This window comes from Bombina bombina, chromosome 11 (assembly GCF_027579735.1).
Source record: "Bombina bombina isolate aBomBom1 chromosome 11, aBomBom1.pri, whole genome shotgun sequence".
NCBI classification, from domain to species: domain Eukaryota; kingdom Metazoa; phylum Chordata; class Amphibia; order Anura; family Bombinatoridae; genus Bombina; species Bombina bombina.
In genome coordinates this window covers 185,228,406-185,249,432 of record NC_069509.1, presented here as the reverse complement: position 1 = coordinate 185,249,432, position 21,027 = coordinate 185,228,406, and the positions used below count along the sequence as shown (strand labels likewise).

At 34.8% G+C, this 21,027-nt stretch overlaps 1 protein-coding gene across 1 annotated transcript in view; it reads left to right on the top strand.

The window, feature by feature from the left end:
- Nucleotides 1–355: 355 nt before the first annotated feature.
- The window catches only part of LOC128641789 (lipopolysaccharide-induced tumor necrosis factor-alpha factor homolog), a 76,757-nt gene continuing 56,085 nt past the window's right edge, over nucleotides 356–21,027 (top strand). Inside the window, exon 1 of the mRNA XM_053694323.1 lies at nucleotides 356–468. The gene's annotated coding sequence lies outside the window, so the exon portion shown is untranslated. The remainder of the gene's footprint in view (nucleotides 469–21,027) is intronic.

Below are 21,027 nucleotides of genomic sequence, written 5' to 3'. Positions count from 1 at the left end.
TAGATAGATAAAGAGAAAGACGGATGAACAGACAGACATACAGACTAATACATGAGTGGAGTGGGGGTGGACACATATTGAAATAAACACACACACACACAGATATTCTGGGATAGGACAATGCTAATTTTGTACTTTTTCTTACCTTGCTTAAAGGGATATTAAATAGTAAATACTCACTAAACATAATGATATTTTAAAACAAAGATTATCCTTAGAATAATATGTAGAGGTATGTTTTTTTACAATTAAATTAGATGTTTTAATATTGAACATATAATTACCTGGTTGCTATGGTGCTTAGGGTAAGTCTCTGTTCTGTTGAGGGAGGAGTCACTCTTTTGTAACTTTATATGTTTGATTGTTGACATTTGTATGCAGAAGGGGCTGATTCACCCCTTTTACACATACTTTGCGTGGAAAAAAAACTGTGAGGAGAGGCTGTTTTTGCTTCAAGAAATCTTACAGGTATTTTATTTGTAATGTTTCTTACACAGGTGCTACTATCCCTTTGTTAATCTATGGACAAAGTGAATAGGAAGTGAATAGAAAATATAATAGGCAATGTGAAGTATCCCTCAAGGAAGGTGACATTAATAATTTTAGTGTGAAATAGGTAAACTGAGCACATTTCACATCACTTCTCACATTACAAATTCTCATTAATATAATTTATTTATATCACATGAAGATATACATCCCTGTATGTGATAGCTGGTCTCATATAAAGTATGAATAGACTTTATAAGCTTAGGAAAAGTAGGGCATGGTATGTAACTGCTGCCTTTATAAAGATAATATTATTATGTTGTAGAACTGATCTCACCAGCTGTAATTATAGACAAAATACCAAACAGGAACTCTCTAGGGAAGCTGAAGAGGGGGAGATTTTGTTATGGAATTAATGTTTGAAAGTTTAGGGTCCTATATATGTATTTACTGCCTTATATATGTATATACTGCCTTATATATGTATATACTGCCTTATATATGTATATATTGCCTTATATAAGCCTATACTGCCTTATCTATGCCTATACTGCCTTATATATGCATATACTGCCTTATATATGTATATACTGCCTTATGTATCCATATACTGCCTTATATATGTATATATTGCCTTATATAAGCCTATACTGCCTTATCTATGCCTATACTGCCTTATATATGCCTATACTGCCTTATGTATGCATATACTGCCTTATATATGTATATATTGCCTTATATAAGCCTTTACTACCTTATCTATGCCTATACTGCCTTATCTATGCCTATACTGCTGTATATATGCCTATATTGCCTTACATATATCTATACTGCCTTATATATGTATATACTGCCTTATATATGCCTATACTGCTTTATATATGCCTATACTGCTTTATATATGCCTATACTGCCTTATATATGCCTATACTGCCTTGTATATGCATATACTGCCTTATGTATGCCTATACTGCCTTATATATGTCTATACTGCTTAATGTATGCCTATAGTGCCTTATATATGCCTATACTGCCTTATTTATGTCTATATTGCCTTACATATATCTATACTGCCTTATATATGCCTATACTGACTTATATATGCCTATACTACCTTATATATGCCTATACTGCTCTCTATATGCCTATACTGCCTTATCTATGCCTATACTGCCTTATGTATGCATATACTGCCTAATAAAAGCCTATACTGCCTTATATAAGCCTATACTGCCATATATGCCTATACTGCTTAATTTATGCCTATACTGCTTATTATTTATGCCTATACTGCCTTATTTATGTCTATATTGCCTTACATATATCTATACTGCTATATATATATATATATATATATATATATATATATATATATATATATATATATATATATATATACTGCCTTATATATATGTCTATACTGCCTTTTATATACCTATACAGCCTTATGTATGCCTATACTGCCTTATGTATGCATATACTGCCTTATATAAGCCTATGCTGCCATATATGCATATACTGCTTAATTTATGCCTATACTGCTTATTATTTATGCCTATACTGCCTTATTTATGTCTATATTGCCTTACATATATCTATACTGCCTTTTATATTTATATATATATATATATATATATATCTATACTGCTATATATATATATATATATATATATATATATATATATACTGCCTTTTATATACCTATACTGCCTTTTATATACCTATACTGCCTTTTATATACCTATACTGCCTTTTATATACCTATACTGCCTTATGTATGCCTATACTGCCTAATATAAGCCTATACTGCCTTATATGCCTATACTGCCTTATATATGCCTATACTGCCTTATATATGCCTATACTGCTTATTATTTATGCCTATACTGCTTATTATTTATGCCTATACTGCCTTACATATATCTATACTGCCTTTTTTATATATATATATATATATATATATATATATATATATATATATATATATATATATATATATATATATATATATACTGCTATATATATATATATGTCTATACTGCCTTTTATATACCTATACTGCCTAATATAAGCCTATACTGCCTAATATAAGCCTATACTGCCTTATATATGCCTATACTGCCTTATATATGCCTATACTGCCTTATATATGACTATACTGCTTAATTTATGCCTATACTGCTTATTATTTATGTCTATATTGCCTTATTTATGTCTATATTGCCTTATTTATGTCTATATTGCCTTATTTATGTCTATACTGCTATATATATATATATATATATATATATATATATATATATATATATGTGCAGAATTATTAGGCAAGTTGTATTTTTGAGGATTAATTTTATTATTGAACAACAACCATGTTCTCAATGAACCCAAAAAACTCATTAATATCAAAGCTGAATAGTTTTGGAAGTAGTTTTTAGTTTGTTTTTAGTTATAGCTATTTTAGGGGGATATCTGTGTGTGCAGGTGACTATTACTGTGCATAATTATTAGGCAACTTAACAAAAAACAAATATATACCCATTTCAATTATTTATTTTTACCAGTGAAACCAATATAACACCTCAACATTCACAAATATACATTTCTGACATTCAAAACAAAAACAAATCAGTGACCAATATAGCCACCTTTCTTTGCAAGGACACTCAAAAGCCTGCCATCCATGGATTCTGTCAGTGTTTTGATCTGTTCACCATCAACATTGCGTGCAGCAGCAACCACAGCCTCCCAGACACTGTTCAGAGAGGTGTACTGTTTTCCCTCCTTGTAAATCTCACATTTGATGATGGACCACAGGTTCTCAATGGGGTTCAGATCAGGTGAACAAGGAGGCCATGTCATTAGATTTTCTTCTTTTATACCCTTTCTTGCCAGCCACGCTGTGGAGTACTTGGACGCATGTGATGGAGCATTGTCCTGCATGAAAATCATGTTTTTCTTGAAGGATGCAGACTTCTTCCTGTACCACTGCTTGAAGAAGGTGTCTTCCAGAAACTGGCAGTAGGACTGGGAGTTGAGCTTGACTCCATCCTCAACCCGAAAAGGCCCCACAAGCTCATCTTTGATGATACCAGCCCAAACCAGTACTCCACCTCCACCTTGCTGGCGTCTGAGTCGGACTGGAGCTCTCTGCCCTTTACCAATCCAGCCACGGGCCCATCCATCTGGCCCATCAAGACTCACTCTCATTTCATCAGTCCATAAAACCTTAGAAAAATCAGTCTTGAGATATTTCTTGGCCCAGTCTTGACGTTTCAGCTTGTGTGTCTTGTTCAGTGGTGGTCGTCTTTCAGCCTTTCTTACCTTGGCCATGTCTCTGAGTATTGCACACCTTGTGCTTTTGGGCACTCCAGTGATGTTGCAGCTCTGAAATATGGCCAAACTGGTGGCAAGTGGCATCTTGGCAGCTGCACGCTTGACTTTTCTCAGTTCATGGGCAGTTATTTTGTGCCTTGGTTTTTCCACACGCTTCTTGCGACCCTGTTGACTATTTTGAATGAAATGCTTGATTGTTCGATGATCACGCTTCAGAAGCTTTGCAATTTTAAGAGTGCTGCATCCCTCTGCAAGATATCTCACTATTTTTGACTTTTCTGAGCCTGTCAAGTCCTTCTTTTGACCCATTTTGCCAAAGGAAAGGAAGTTGCCTAATAATTATGCACACCTGATATAGGGTGTTGATGTCATTAGACCACACCCCTTCTCATTACAGAGATGCACATCACCTAATATGCTTAATTGGTAGTAGGCTTTCGAGCCTATACAGCTTGGAGTAAGACAACATGCATAAAGAGGATGATGTGGTCAAAATACTAATTTGCCTAATAATTCTGCACTCCCTGTATATCTATACTGCCATATATATATATATATATATATATATATATATATATATATATATATATACTGCCTTATATATACCTATACTGCCTTATATATGTCTATACTGCCTTATATATGCCTATACTGCCTTATATATGGCTATACTGCCTTATATATGTCCAGGGCCGCCATCAGGGGGTGACAGGGGTGACTCCTGTCAGGGGCCCAATGAGCCAGGGGGGCCCCATGAGGCAAGAACTAAAAAAAAAAAAATTTTTTTTTTTTTTTTTTAAATTTGGGCACCACCAGTGGGTACTACAGCAGAGTGCTAATTGAGCATGGGAAATGTTATTGTAAGGAGTAAAGTATTAGCATTTGAGAGGATTTCTTAGTGTGCACTAAACCGCGCTATGCACAGTGTGAGACAGACTTGGCACTTTGTACAGTGTGTGCCTGAGTCAGACGGCAGATCACTTTCATTTGCAGAGGAGTTAGCAATTTTGGATTGTAACTTCAGTGTGGCAATAGTTGTTTGGTGGGGCTAGGGGTCCATAAAAACATATTTTTTTAGCAACAGTGTATTTATAGAAAATTCAATATTTAAAACCATGCAGAAATATTTCCTCCTCAATGCACAAATGGTAGATGCCCTTTTGGTATATATATATATATATATATATATATATATATATATATATATATATATATATATATATATATATATATATATATATATATATATATATATATATATATATATATATATATATATATATATATATATATATATATATATATATATATATAATATATATATATATATATATATATATATATATATATATATATATATATATATATATATATATATATATATATATAACATTCCAGTTTACTGCCCCTTTATGCAAGGACTTTCCAGATGGAAGGAGGCATTTTATCTAAGATTTTTACATCTGCATAAAATGTTATACTCTCAGACTAAGATTGCTCAGTGTTTGAAAAACTGTTCAGTTTACACTGCAGCTGACTTAATTTTGAAATACATACCAACAAGCCTAAATCCTGCATTTAACCAGATCTAATGGTATGAGTACCACAGCTTATGGTCCCTTCAAGACCATATAGAGTACAGCATTTTCAAAATCCATAAGTACAGCTGACAGCTGGGAAAATTTGTACACTATATTTGAAGTGGGGCTCTTGGTTGGGGAAAATTGGGAAAAAACAAACAAACATATGTCAACCATTTTAAAGGTACTTTTCTTCATCTAGCCATCTACCCAGCTCATTAATGTACAATTTTGAATTCACAGAATTATTTTTGTTTGCACATTTACAAATATGATTCTTTAAAAAGTGATCTCTTAATTTCTAAAAAAATTTTTATCATGCATGTCACACACTTTTGATTTAGGGGATTCAAGGTGCATAAATGTTTCCTCCTGTAAGTGTTTCTGTAGGTGTCTGTGTTTATGTCTTTGTGCTTTGGTTTGTGTCTGTATGAGTGTGTATGTATTTTTTATATGTGGGTCTCTCTGTGAGGGTGGGTGTGTATGTCTTTGTGCATTTTCTGTGGATCTCTGTGAGGGTGGGTGTGTATGTCTTTGTGCATTTTTGTGGATGTCTGTGAGGGTGTGTGCATATGTCTTTGAGCTTTTTCTGTGGGTGTCTCTGTGAGGGAGTGTGTATGTTTGTCTTTGTGTATTTTCTCTGGATGCCTCTGTGAGGGTGGGTGTGTATGTCTGTGTTTTCTGTGGGTGTCTCTGTGAGGGTGTGTGTATGTCTTTGTATGTTTTCTGTGGATGTCTCAGTGAAAGTGTGTGTATGTATGTCTTTCTGTGCTTTTTATGTGGTTTTCTTTCTGTGTGTGTGTGTGTGTGTATGTCTTTGTGGATGTCTTTGTGTGTTTTCTGAGGCTGTCTCTGTTGGTGTTTCCTTGGGTGTATGTGCAAGTTTGAGTTTGTGTGTGTGTGTCCATTGTCTGTTCCTTTTTAGGACATTTTGACCTTACTACTAATTATTCACATCTTTCTACAGACTTTGAGACTAACAAGACCTTTCCGGAAGTAACCAATCCACCATTTAACCTTTAAATTATTGTTTAGGCAGTTCAGGGCCCTTCCTTTCAACCACTGCATGCTGTTGTCATAATTTAGTTGTCATCTTCCTTTACAAAAAAAGATAATCAGAACTCCATATTTAGTTTTCTAAATCTCCTTTTTTTTTTTTTTACAAAACTGTAGTTTACCTCATTACTTGTCAGGTCAATGTAAACAAGTGCTAAGTGTCTGTTTGGGTGTCTGTGTCTGAGTGTGTTTCTTTGCGTGTCTGCTTGAGTGTCTATATGTGAATCCTTATGTGTGAGTGTGTTTGTGTGTATGAGTGTGTCTGTGTGTGTATGTTACTACCTTTACAACATTTTCAAGTTTAAATAGACAATTAAAAATAAAGTGCATATACGTTTTAGTCACTTGGTCAAAAATTGCACATGTCAAAGGAGGGGGGGGGGGGGGCTGATCAATGGTTGAGTCAGGGGCCCCAAAATTTCTAGTGGCGGCCCTGTATATGTCTATACTGCCTTATATATGTCTTTTCTGCCTTATATATGCGTATACTGCCTTAAATATATCTATACTGCCTTATATATGTCTTTAATGCCTTATATATGTCTATACACTTATCTCCCACACTCATCACCATAGTAATGTTACAGAACAATAAAGTTGTAAAAGGTGACTTCTTATACAAAATAGTCTAAAATAACAAAACAAATAGTCAATACTCTACTATAGTAATGAATACAGGGGTTTTCCAGACTCCTTATGCATATTGTCTTATGAATGAAGCTGTAAGTACATTTTTCTAGACTTCAAATTTATTCACAAGATTTTATGTCACCTTGCTTATTCATCTGCTATTGCAATGTATTCATTGTTAATCTCTCTCTCTCTCGATAGGACAGACAGATAGATAGATAGATAGATATAGACATATATATATATATATATATATATATATATATATATATATATATATATATATATATATATATATATATATATATATATATATAGTTAGATAGATAGGCAAACAAAGGCTTGGTGTGTGCGCACAATGAGACCCTATAACAGCAAATCTACTATGAGCAAAGTAGAAAACGATACCTGTTACAAGCTGAAATTCGGCTTACCCTGTTTACCCTGATATGATATTATAAAAAGTTTCAAGAGTTCAGCACCTGGGATCCAAGGTGTGCAAACACAGGGGCACTGCACAATACCCCCAGTCAATATAGCAAAAGATGATTGCCGCACCACCAAGTTCAATGAATGAATCTCTTTATTGAGCCAAGATCAAAAAAATCAGCAACGTTTCGGACACAAGTCCTTAATCTTGCATAACAAACAGACACTGATTCACTTCTTATATACCCAAATAAGTCACACCTTAACAGCTAATTGTAACACCTGTAAAGCCAGGTATATCACTAACAGCCAAATGCTGCCACCATGTGGTCAACTGCAAAAATCACACCTCTATAAATAATTTTAATTTAACTATTCCTTACTTAGCAATGAATTAATACATAGTCTAAATATATCCATGTACAGTGTGGGCTCTCATGTAATATATTATTTTCACTATTCATTTGTATTACATAATAGCATAGATAGATATAAGCATTGTTTTGAATAAAGATTTACATATAAATTTCTACAGAAAAATTGACCAATCTAACTCTTTATTCATACCACCTGGAGATAATGTACCTAATTCATAAATCCAATATGCTTCACGTTTTTGTAATAATTTAATTCGATCACCCCCTCTTCTAGGATGTTTCACCTGTTCTAAAATCTGGAACCTTAATTGGCTTAGATTATGGCCTGCAGACAGAAAGTGATGGGCAACTGGGGCATCCTTTTTCTTGGTTCTAATACTACTTTTGTGTTGGACTATGCGTTCCCTTACTCCCCCACAAACCCCAGCCCACACGTGCATTGAATCAAATATATCACAAAATCAGTATTACAGGTATAGTGTCCCTTAATTAAATATTTTTTACCAGTACTTGGATGGCTAAATGTTGGCCCTTTAATTATACTATTACAATTTGAGCACCCTAAGCAGGGAAAACTCCCCAGATTTTTCTTACCAATATAAGTTTGAACCGGTCCCTTAGATGGACCAATATCTGCCCTTACCAGAACATCTTTTATATTTTTTTCTCTTTTAAAAGCTGGCATAGGGGGAATCTTAAATTCCTGAATATCAGGGTTACAAGTGCTCAAAATGTGCCAATGCCTGCGAATAATCTTCATAACCTGTTGATTCCAAGGTGCAAATTGACTTACAAAAACTAATCTAGGGTTTTTTTTTTTTATCCTTCACAGGTTTTTTATTTTCCAATAACATCTCCCTAGGGGTGTTTAATGCATTCTTAAATTCAGTCTCAATTAATTCACATGGATATCCCCTTTTGAAGGAAACGATCTCCCATTTCTTTAAGCCTGTCCTTAACCACTGTTTCATCAGACACAATACACCTTACACGTAGAAACTGGCTCCTGGGTAAAGATCTTACCAATGAAGGGGGGTGTGCACTCTTATAGTGCAGGAGAGTGTTGCAATCTGTTTCTTTCCTATAAAGGTCCACAGTTAGACCTGATTTACATTTTGACACAACTGTGTCCAGAAATACCACACTCTCCTCACTAAAGACCAACTTAAATCTAATGTGACTAGTCGCTGCATTTAAATCATTAACAAAATTTACCAGGGTTCCAATGTCGCTCCCCCCACACCAAACACATCAATATAGCGCCACCAGGTGGCGCCATATGATAGAAACAAAGAATTATTATATACAAAATGTTCCTCAAACATATTCATAAAAATATTGGCGTATGTGGGGGCGACATTGGAACCCATGGCAGTCCCTTGGAGTTGAAGATAATAACTATCCTCAAAAAGAAAATAGTTACACCTCAAAACAATATTAAGTAACTGCAAAATAAATTCTGCCTGTGAAGTAGTGTATCTATCAGATTCACTCAGAACTTTCTCCACTGCTCCAATCCCTGCCTCATGTGTGATAGCTGTATACAGTGATGTCACATCAAGACTAAAAAGAATGCATTTACTTTCCTCTAAATATAGATCACGCAATTTAGCTAGAAAATCTCCTGTGTCTTGGATGTATGAACTAGAATTAACAAAGGGTCTAAGAACCTTATCCAAATATATTGATACCTTGGACAAAACTGAGCCCATGCCTGCCACAATTGGGCGGCCAGGAGGTGCTTGCAGGTCTTTATGCACTTTTGGCAAAGTATACATCACTGGAGTGATGTCCTCAGATTCTAGTAAAAACCTTCTCACATCCTTACCAATAATGCCATTATTAAATGCAAACCGAACACAGGCCTCAATCTCTTTCTTTATCTCAAAGATAGGGTTGAGGGTCAATGGTTTATATACATCAATATCAGATAATTGGTTTTTAATTTCTTGGACATAATATTTTTTGTCCAGTAAAACAATTGACCCACCCTTATCAGCACTCTTCACCACCAATTGTTTGTTCTTATTGAGATTATCCAAAGCACATTTATCCTTAGATGTAAAATTCCTATTGTACTTTAAATAATTAGCATGTGACCCAGTTTTTTTTTATCCAAAGCTACAATATCATTTTGTACCAATTGTATATACGTTTGTACCCCAGGATTTACCTGCACAGGTGTAAATACACTTTTATTAGAAAGACCTAGTATGTTTAAATTCAATGCTATATCAGTTACAGTGTGAACGCCTCTATTCCCACCACTAGCAACATCAGGCATTTCAGAAAAAAAGCTTTTTAGTTTTAATGTTCTAAAGAACCGATTTAAGTCCTTTTGTAGCTCAAAATTGTCCCCTTTACTTTGTGGGCAGTAGGAGAGACCCTTATCCAATAAGCCCTGCTCAGCAGATGTAAGTGTAACATTGCTTAAATTAATAGTTACATTTTGTTGCTGCGGGTATTCACTCTCCGACTGCCTGAAGATCCCGATTGACGCTGCATGTTTCCTTTGGCGGCTCCACTTGTGCTTCCTGCCTCCACGTCGCTTGTGTGCTGTTCCATGCCTGACTCCCCCGACCCGGACTCCGAAACTGTGCCCTGGAGCTGTTGGAACTTTGCCTTGTCCCGGACCTGCGTTGTCTGCGGCGCCGGAAACCGGAAGTGTCACCTCCAAATCTGTTCCTTGGATCACTCAACCAGCGGTAAACAGTTCCGGCGGTATAGTCGCTCTCATCCCGGGCAAACTTCTGTTTCTTCCGTTCCTGTATCTCTCTCTTCAAGGTGTCGATCTGTGTGTCAAGGGAAGAAATCAATGACTCCATCTCTGTACCGGGTAAGTTTGCAGCCAATTCCTTCTTCATTTCTTCTATCTGTGTACTCTGTTTATCAATTTCTTTTTGCAAACACTCCACAGTTAGCACCATCAAATCAAAACTGCATTTATTCAGAATCATCTCAAATTTCTGGCAGTAGTCTTGGTTATCTGTCATCAAAGTGGGTCTAGTGTGCATGCGTAACCCTCTTGGGATACGTTTCACCCTGTGGTATTCAGCCAAAGTCACTGCATGCAGCTCAAAAGCCACATGTTTCTTACTTAAATATTCAAGCTTTTTGCCTACCGCCTGTGAAGGTGAAGACTTCAGAAAGTCCCTTGAGCCACGAGTTAAGGTAGTAATTCTTGCGGCCTCCATGTCTGTATATCCAAATGTCTTTGGCTCTGTATTCTCTTGTACTGTTTCCATGATCTCCAGTGCACAGGAACAAATTGCAGACAAAATAGTAAAAAGTTTCAAGAGTCCAGCACCTGGGATCCAAGGTGTGCAAACACAGGGGCACTGCACAATACCCCCAGTCAATATAGCAAAAGATGATAGCCGCACCACCAAGTTCAATGAATGAATTTCTTTATTGAGCCAAGATCAAAAAAATCAGCAACGTTTCGGACACAAGTCCTTAATCTTGCATAACAAACAGACACTGATTCACTTCTTATATACCCAAATAAGTCACACCTTAACAGCTAATTGTAACACCTGTAAAGCCAGGTATATCACTAACAGCCAAATGCTGCCACCATGTGGTCAACTGCAAAAATCACACCTCTATAAATAATTTTAATTTAACTATTCCTTACTTAGCAATGAATTAATACATAGTCTAAATATATCCATGTACAGTGTGGGCTCTCATGTAATATATTATTTTCACTATTCATTTATATTACATAATATCATAGATAGATATAAGCATTGTTTTGAATAAAGATTTACATATACATTTCTACAGAAAAATTGACCAATCTAACTCTTTATTCATACCACCTGGAGATAATGTACCTAATTCATAAATCCAATATGCTTCACGTTTTTGTAATAATTTAATTCGATCACCCCCTCTTCTAGGATGTTTCACCTGTTCCAAAATCTGGAATCTTAATTGGCTTAGATTATGGCCTGCAGACAGAAAGTGATGGGCAACTGGGGCATCCTTTTTCTTGGTTCTAATACTACTTTTGTGTTGGACTATGCATTCCCTTACGCACTGGGAGGTCTCCCCCACATACTCCAGCCCACATGGGCATTTAATCAAATATATCACAAAATCAGTATTACAGGTATAGTGTCCCTTAATGAAATATTGATTGGTCAATTTTTCTGTAGAAATTTATATGTAAATCTTTATTCAAAACAATGCTTATATCTATCTATGCTATTATGTAATATAAATGAATAGTGAAAATAATATATTACATGAGAGCCCACACTGTACATGGATATATTTAGACTATGTATTAATTCATTGCTAAGTAAGGAATAGTTAAATTAAAATTATTTATAGAGGTGTGATTTTTGCAGTTGACCACATGGTGACAGCATTTGGCTGTTAGTGAAATACCTGGCTTTACAGGTGTTACAATTAGCTGTTAAGGTGTGACTTATTTGGGTATATAAGAAGTGAATCAGTGTCTGTTTGTTATGCAAGATTAAGGACTTGTGTCCGAAACGTTGCTGATTTTTTTTTATCTTGGCTCAATAAAGAAATTCATTCATTGAACTTGGTGGTGCGGCTATCATCTTTTGCTATGTTATGATATTATGTAAGGGATTTATAATATGCAGAAAATACTTTAATGAAACTTTGGTAAATAAGTTAAATACCAGGTCTAATATATACATTTCCTAAAGATAAATTTATGTGTCATTTAAACGTTCTCATCTTATGTTATTGCTTCTTGGATATAGAAAGCTTTTTATAGGAGAAATGAAGAAGGAGATAATTATTCTTCATTTAAGGTTAGTTATTGACATAACATAAGGAACTTGTGACAATGGTACTAGGCATAAATGTGTAATTTTCACAGATTAAGCAAAAATGGGTTAAATTTTAATTATAGATTATATGAGTTGAAAAAATTATTAAATGTTGTCAAAAGAAAATATATTTGTAAATATTTAAAAATAAAGACACAATATTTGTCATTTACTTGTAGTATATTAATTTACAAATAAATCCAAATCTCTTCTCATATTCAGGACTAATGGGTTGCAGGTTTTTAGTGTAAAAATCCAAAATACCTCACGTTTGTTTAATTTAGTTTCTCTATCTCCCCCACGTTTCCAAATAGGAACATGGTCTATGCCTTGAATTTTTAAAAGAGAAGCATCAGAATTATGGTGGGTTTTAAAATGTCTAGATACTGGAGTATCTGTATCATCATCCTCAATGGATCTCAAATGTTGCAGGAATCGGTCTTTTAGGCTACTCTTTGTTTTACCTACATATTGTATATTACAAGTTCACATTTGAGTAAGTACACTGCATGTGTTGTAGAACAGTTTATGTAGTATTTAATGTCATATTCCTGTTGTGTAGCATTCAAGGTAAAATTGTTTCCCTCAATTACATGATTGCAGGTTTTGCAGATATTTCTTCTGCATCTGTAAAAACCCTTGTGTTCTTCTAGCCAACATGTATTTTGTTTATTCGGAAGTTTAGATGGGGAAAGATAATTAGATAGGGTTTTACCTCTTTTAGAAATTAGGTCTACTCTCTTTACTAGTTATTTCTCTTAAAATAGGATCTGAGTATAGTATAGGAATTGTTTCCTTTATAATTTTACTGATGTTTTTGAAATCTGTAGTATATGTAGTAATGAATCTAGGTTTATCAATGTCCCTAGTGCCCAATTCCTTTGTTTTATAACTAAGTAAATCTTCCCTGGTCTTATGTTGTACACTCTTTCTAGCCTCATTTAGAACATTCTCACTATAACCTCTCTGCTTTAGTCTTTTAGTTATAATTGCACATTGTTTCACATAATCCTCATCATTAGAGCAATTCCTCCTAACCCTAATAAATTCACCTTTAGGAATGCCTCTCAGGACATGTCTCGGATGACATGAATTATATTGTAGTGTAGTGTTTCCAGCTGTCGGCTTTCTATAGAGTGTAGTCACTATTGTTTGTTGTTCTACATCAACTTGTAATTTGAGATCCAAAAAGTTTATGGAGTCTGAACTGTGTTCTCCCACAAATTTTAAGCTACGATCATTTTGGTTGAGATAATTACAGAAACCTTCTGCTTCTGTGTTGTCACCATCAAAAACAAAAAGCAGGTCATCTATGTATCTGAAAAAATGAACTACCCTTTCTCTGTATGGGTTTCCTTCTCCAAAGACGTGGAACAGCTCCCACCAACCCATGAATAGGTTGGCGTATGATGGGGAAAATTTAGCCCCCATCGCTGTTCCACGTCTTTGGAGAAAGAAATCATTCCCAAACATAAAAAATTATGTGTTAAAAGGTATTCAATAGCATTCAATAAGAAATCTATGGTAGCTGATTTATAATCACTGTAGTGATTCAAAAAAATTCAATAGCTGTTATTCCTAAATTATGCTGTATGCAGGTGTATAATGATGATACATCTACCACCAGAAATTTGTAACTATTCTTCCATTTGATAGTTTGTAGTCTGTTTAGTAAAGATGTACTGTCCTGAATATAGCTTAAAAGATTTTTGACTAAGGGCTGTAAAAATGTATCGACAAAATCTGATAAAGGTTCATTAAGTGAAATGATCCCTGCAATTATGGGACGTCCCCGTGGACATATAGGGTCTTACTTAGTTTTAGATACACTTCTTGATCAAACAACTGCCTTTTAGCCTCTTTAAGATAGTCACTAGTGTTTAGGATGACCACATTTCCACCTTTATCAGATGGACGGATCATTATGTGTTCATTATCTTTCAATGATTTTAAGGCTGTTTTTTCTCTATTAGTTAAATTAGATTATTCTTTTTTGCTCTTTTAAGGTTTTTTTTCATGTAAAGCTCTTAGTTTATTTTCCACTGTTTTTTGGAAAATATCCAATACTTTTGGTCTGGTGTGAACTGGATAAAAGCTGCTTTTCTTTTTTAAATGACTGTGTTTTTCTTCCTGTTCTGTGACTCTACTTGAAAATTCACTATTGCTTTCCTCAGCTAGATCCTGTAGGTCTTTAACTGCACATAAGTCAGAAAACATAAAGTCTTTGTCAATACCCAGTGAAGTATTTTCACCTGATATTGAAATTTCAGTTCATTTTTGTTCCATCTGTCCACTCTCAGTAAAAAAATATTTTTTTAAAGTTAACTTTCGTACAAAGTTATTTACATCTAAGACAAACAGATTAAAGAGGGCAGATGGAACAAAATTAAGACCTTTAGACAGCAATTTGATTTGTGTGACACTCAGAGCTATAAATTACAGACACTCATATCAGTATTCAGTTCTGTTTGTTCTGTCCCTGTGATCTGGTGATAAATTCCTTCTGTTGATTCTTCTTTTGATGTTGATTGTAGTTTCTGTTGCTGCTTTTTCCTCTTGCCCCTTCTCCCTCTGTGTGTTTTTTTGTTCTTTTTGGGAAAGTCTGTGGATCCTCGTTTTTTGACTCCTTGTGTAGTTGTGGTGTTGTTTCCTGTATGTCTAGTTCTTGTAAGACTGCTGGTAAATCCTCTTCTAGTTGTGTATCATTGTCAGATGAATCAATTTCATACTCAGTATCTGAAAATGTCCCCGTTTTTTCACCTTTTGATATTTTCCTTTGTTGTTTTTTCTGCAATCTGGATCTTGTTTTAGGATGTTCCTCATGGGTCCATCTGTACACTTGCTTCATGTCATAGTCCCTTTTGTCTCTTGTCATTTTTCGTGATTTAAATTGCCATATTTCTTGTTTGAATGTATACATGGTTTTTTTCAAATTGTTTATCATATTCCTTAAAGTGTTTATGACTTTGAAAGTCCTTTAATTTGTTTTGCACCTCTTTCATCTCTTGCAATAGATCTTCTCTTTGTTTTTTGTCATGCTCCATGAGCAAATCTATTAATGCGAATGAACATGCATCCAATATGCTATTCCATTTGGAGATAAATTCCATATCATAGGTTGCAAAAGATGGAACTTTAATGATGCGGAGACCTCTTGGAATATGTTTATCATTTTTATAGATCATAAATGATTTAATATCTAAATCCAGTTTTATGTCCCTTTTCCTTAGGGTGTCAATTTCAAAAAACAAACTATCAATAGTATGTATGATTTCATTATACATTGCAGAAATGTCATCATCAAAGTTCCTTAACACATAACTTTCCTCTCTTGTGTTATCCATAGTGGTTTATAGCTATCACTTTAGTTAGAAAATAAAGAGAAAGTGTAAAATAACCCTTTGTGTGTCTTTTTAGTGCGTTAAAGTGCTTTGTGCTTTACACATGTTTTACCCACTTGCAAAATATGTATCCGTCTGTGTAAAATTTCATTCATTTCTCACAGTTATCTGTATTTAAAGTGAAGGTAAAGTTTGACTTTATTCAACACAACCTAGAATTTATCCATATGTCCCTAATCTAGTCGCTAAGTTTTCTTTTCGATTACTTCAACATTTTGCCTTGAAAATTATATTTAAAAGTCCCTACCGCTTAGCACACAACTCCTCCCAAGCCCTACTTCCATCTTCTTATGGTTGTGACGTCTTGAGCGCTCCGACACGCTCTCTGTGTTACTCAAATGCGCGTTTGCGCTGCAGTCACACTTGTGCATGCGGAAAACGGCAATGTTGAAATATAATTTAAAGAATTATATTATCGAACGAATGCAGCACTTTGTTCTGATGAACACTGTGGGAAATCAAGTGATGATCTTCTCTCTATCGAAGACATCCATAACAAGCAGATGACGTAGGAAAGGATTCCTTACTTGGAAGTAAGACGCATGCGCGAAACGGGAGCGCGAATAATAATAAATCTTTAATGCTATTTAACAGAGCATGCGTAGAGGAGTAAAGGGGCGGGTGACGCGGTGGGACGGCCGCCTAACGGCCGAATTTTCAATTGGTACCGAAAAAAACGTGACAAAGAGCAAAAAAAAAAATACATATACGGGGTTGAATTAGAGAACGTTTTCAGGTAATCCATTCTAAAGGTGATAACTTGATATATACGCAAACTTATTAAAAATGATGAATTAACCTTATACTTATTTTGCACCCATAATGGTATGCTTGATAGAACTAGAGGTAACTCCTTTAGAAAAATACATTTTTTGCTTCTCCACTTTTTATTGTTAGCCGTTATATCCAGCACATTATGTATCTAAAATGTTCAAGCAAACTGTTCCCAGTGTTCTGTTTAAACTTTGTATTATCACCGGGAAAGATTTCCACTGTAATCTTGTGCTTGTGTGGAAAGTGGTTTAAGGGTTCTCTGAGGCTACAGACACGAAGATACAGACAAAGAAATAGGCAAACAAAGGCTTGGTGTGTGCACACAATGAGACCCTATGGAAAAGGGACATAAAACTGGATTTAGATATTAAATCATTTATGATCTATAAAAATGATAAAAGTATTCCAAGAGGTCTCCGCATCAGGAAACACTTCACTGGGTATTGACAAAGGCTTTATATTTTCTGATTTATGTGCAGTTAAAGACCTACAGGATCTAGCTGAGGAAAGCAATAGTGAATTTTCAAGTAGAGTCACGGAACAGGAAGCAAAACACAGTCATTTAAAAAAGAAAAGCAGCTTTTATCCAGTTCACACCAGACCAAAAGTATTGGATATTTTCCAAAAAACAGTGGAAAATAAACTAAGAGCTTTACATGAAAAAAAAAAACCTTAAAAAGAGCAAAAAAGAATAATCTAATTTAACTAATAGAGAAAAAACAGCTTTAAAATCATTGAAAGATAATGAACACATAATGATCCGTCCATATGATAAAGGTGGAAATGTGGTCATCCTAAACACTAGTGACTATCTTAAAGAGGCTAAAAGGCAGTTGTTTGATCAAGAAGTGTATCTAAAACTAAGTGGGAATCCCACAAGGGAATTTAGGAAAGAACTAATAAAGATAACCAAAAAAGCAAAATTAAATAACATCATTACACCGTCTTTGGAAGAAGTATTAACACCTTTAAACTCAGTAATCCCCGTATTTTACTACTTTCCTAAACTACATAAAGACCCTATATGTCCACCGGGTCGTCCCATAATTGCAAGCATCAATTCACTTTATCAGATTTTGATACATTTTTACAGCCTTTAGTCAAAAATCTTTTAAGCTAAATTCAGGACAGTACATCTTTACTAAACAGACTACAAACTATCAAATGGAAGAATAGTTACAAATTTCTGGTGGTAGATGTATCATCATTATACACCTGCATATGTTTGGGAATGATTTCTTTCTCCAAATACGTGGAACAGCGATGGGGGCTAAATTTGCCCCATCATACGCCAACCTATTCATGGGTTGGTGGGAGCTGTTCCACGTCTTTGGAGAAGGAAACCCATACAGAGAAAGGGTAGTTCATTTTTTCCGATACATAGACGACCTGCTTTTTGTTTTTGATGGTGACAACACAGAAGCAGAAGGTTTCTGTAATTATCTCAACCAAAATGATTGTGGCTTAAAATTTGTGGGAGAACACAGTTCAGACTCCATAAACTTTTTGGATCTCAAATTACAAGTTGATGTAGAACAACAAACAATAGTGACTACACTCTATAGAAAGCCGACAGCTGGAAACACTACACTACAATATAATTCATGTCATCCGAGACATGTCCTGAGAGGCATTCCTAAAGGGGAATTTATTAGGGTTTGGAGGAATTGCTCTAATGATGAGGATTATGTGAAACAATGTGCAATTATAACTAAAAGACTAAAGCAGAGAGGTTATAGTGAGAATGTTCTAAATGAGGCTGGAGAGAGTGTACAACATAAGACCAGGGAAGATTTACTTAGTTATAAAACAAAGGATTTTGGCACTAGGGACATTGATAAACCTAGATTCATTACTACATATACTACAGATTTCAAAAACATCAGTAAAATTATAAAGGAAACAATTCCTATACTATACTCAGATCCTATTTTAAGAGAAATAACTAGTAAAGGAGTAGACCTAATTTCTAAAAGAGGTAAAACCCTTTCTAATTATCTTTCCCCATCTAACCTTCCGAATAAACAAAATACATGTTGGCTAGAAGAACGCAAGGGTTTTTACAGATGCAGAAGAAATATCTGCAAAACCTGCAATCATGTAATTGAGGGAAACAATTTTACCTCGAATGCTACACAACAGGAATACGACATTAAATACTACATAAACTGTTCTACAACACATGCAGTGTACTTACTCAAATGTGAACATGTAATATACAATATGTAGGTAAAACGAAGCGTAGCCTAAAAGACAGATTCCTACAACATTTGAGATCCATTGAGGATGATGATACAGATACTCCAGTATCTAGACATTTTAAAACCCACCATAATTCTGATGCTTCTCTTTTAAAAATTCAAGGCATAGACCATGTTCCTATTTGGAAACGTGGGGGAGATAGAGAAACTAAATTGAACAAACGTGAGGTATTTTGGATTTTTACACTAAAAACCTGCAACCCATTAGGCCTGAATATGAGAAGAGATTTGGATTTATTTGTAAATTAATATACTACAAGTAAATGACAAATATTGTGTCTTTATTTTTAAATATTTACAAATATATTTTCTTTTGACAACATTTAATAATTTTTTCAACTCATATAATCTATAATTAAAATTTAACCCATTTTTGCTTAATCTGTGAAAATTACACATTTATGCCTAGTACCATTGTCACAAGTTCCTTATGTTATGTCAATAACTAACCTTAAATGAAGAATAATTATCTCCTTCTTCATTTCTTCTATAAAAAGCTTTCTATATCCAAGAAGCAATAACATAAGATGAGAACGTTTAAATGACACATAAATTTATCTTTAGGAAATGTATATATTAGACCTGGTATTTAACTTATTTACCAAAGTTTCGTTCAAGTATTTTCTGCATATTTTAAATCCCTTACATAATATCATATCATAACAGGTTAATTTGAAAAATGAAAATACAATTCAAATTTTCGTACATATTTTAACAAAGGAGAAATAGAGAACAGTGTATGTTGACACAATGTCAGAATAGAGAAACTGTTTCTTTAAGAAAACATGCTATAAAGCAATGGGCAGTCAGTGATCAAGTGCGCAACCGCATGAAACATGTCTGCGTGAGGTCCTGATTGCTGACATTGTGTCTGTTTCTTTTATGAGTGCTATATACAGCTGCTTTTTTTGCTGTCATGTTTTTACCCATGAAATAATAAAGATAAGTCTTTTACGATCCGTGGAGTCCTTTTTGTGCTTCAAGGCGCTCACTGTCTTTGGATCTTCTATTGTATTTTTAGATAGATAGATAATAGATGGATGATAGATAGAGGATAGATGGATAGATAGATAATAGATCTATAGATAGATAATAGATGATTGATAGATAGATGATAGATAGATGATAGATAGATAGATAAATAAATAGATAGATAGATGAAAACATACAGGAACACCTTTTAAAATAAGCTGTGCTCTCTCTCTCAGTAAACATTTCTTGAGTTTTTATAAAAACATTTCTTGCCCCACCCTTCCTAGAAAGGATGAAAAGCAACTTGTGCTGCAGGATACATCCCTGTCAGGGTTTTTCCCTGTTTTGTTTGCCATGTGTTGCTGGCAGCCATTTTACTCACCTCTCTTCCTGACTATGGTGCATTGTGGGGGATGCTGCTCATTTCCTGCACTTCCTTTTATGGCCATACTGGTGTGCATCATCCGTGTGAGACAGGATGCAGTCTCAGAATTGTGATGTCATCATTTATTATTTAAAGGGCCTCTGTTCAGTATGCTTTGCCTTTGCGTTGTCTCAGACCTGTTTGTGAGAGCTCCCGTGTATTACCTGGCTGCCTGACGTCCTTCCTGGTTCCTGATCCCTGGCTTGTTCCTGACTCTGCTGTTTTCCTTGTTCCTGATTCCGGCTCGTCTGACTATTCGCTTTGGCTCTTGGCTCGGCTTGTCTGACTACCAGCTCTGGTTTTGACTCCTGGCTTGTTATTTGACTTGTGGACTTTTTATTATTTTTTGCTATTAATAAAGGTGTAATTATTTTTGCAGTTCTCATCTCAGTCTGATGCCTGGCACCCTGACAATTCCTGGACAGGGTGTGCCTTAGACTAAGGGGTTGATTTATCAAGCTGCGGTGGACAGGGGCGCATATACAAG